Below are 572 nucleotides of genomic sequence, written 5' to 3'. Positions count from 1 at the left end.
GGCTGTTATTTTCTTAAATATATTTGGAAATAAACAAAGGGATTTCGTACGTGCTTGAGTGGCTGCGTGTTCCCGAAGCCAAACAGCACCGAGGAGAGGAGGGAGAGAGGGAGGGAAAGAGAAAACGAAGAGTTCCATAAAGTTTGCAAGATGCAGTTGCAGGGAAGAGTTGCTCGTTTTTTCCTTCCTTCTCTGCATTTTGGGTCTGATTAAAAGGCGCGGAATCAGCAGAGTGCTTTGCTGCGCAGCCCCTCAAATACAACGGAGGGGCGATTCGTAGCATCCTTTGTACCTTACTTTGCATTTAAAATATTTAAAGCGCTGCAGAAAGCTCTGTGAGGCTCTTTCAAGGTGTGGAAAGTATCGGCTCTTATGCTTTTAAAAAGCATACACTGCTGGTTTATTATTAACACACTGGGAAGTACATAAGCCCCACAACTTTATTCTCTTTAATGAGCCTGGAAAAGCACGTTGGCCCTGAAGGGTTTTGTTCATTAAAGATGTAGGCTGTAGGAATATTGTCTCATTAATTATCTGGTTTTAATTACACTGTTACCCTTTGTCCATATATT

Source organism: Corvus brachyrhynchos, unplaced genomic scaffold (assembly GCF_000691975.1).
Source record: "Corvus brachyrhynchos isolate BGI_N302 unplaced genomic scaffold, ASM69197v1 scaffold61, whole genome shotgun sequence".
NCBI classification, from domain to species: Eukaryota; Metazoa; Chordata; class Aves; order Passeriformes; family Corvidae; genus Corvus; species Corvus brachyrhynchos.
This window is presented reverse-complemented; position numbering follows the sequence as displayed.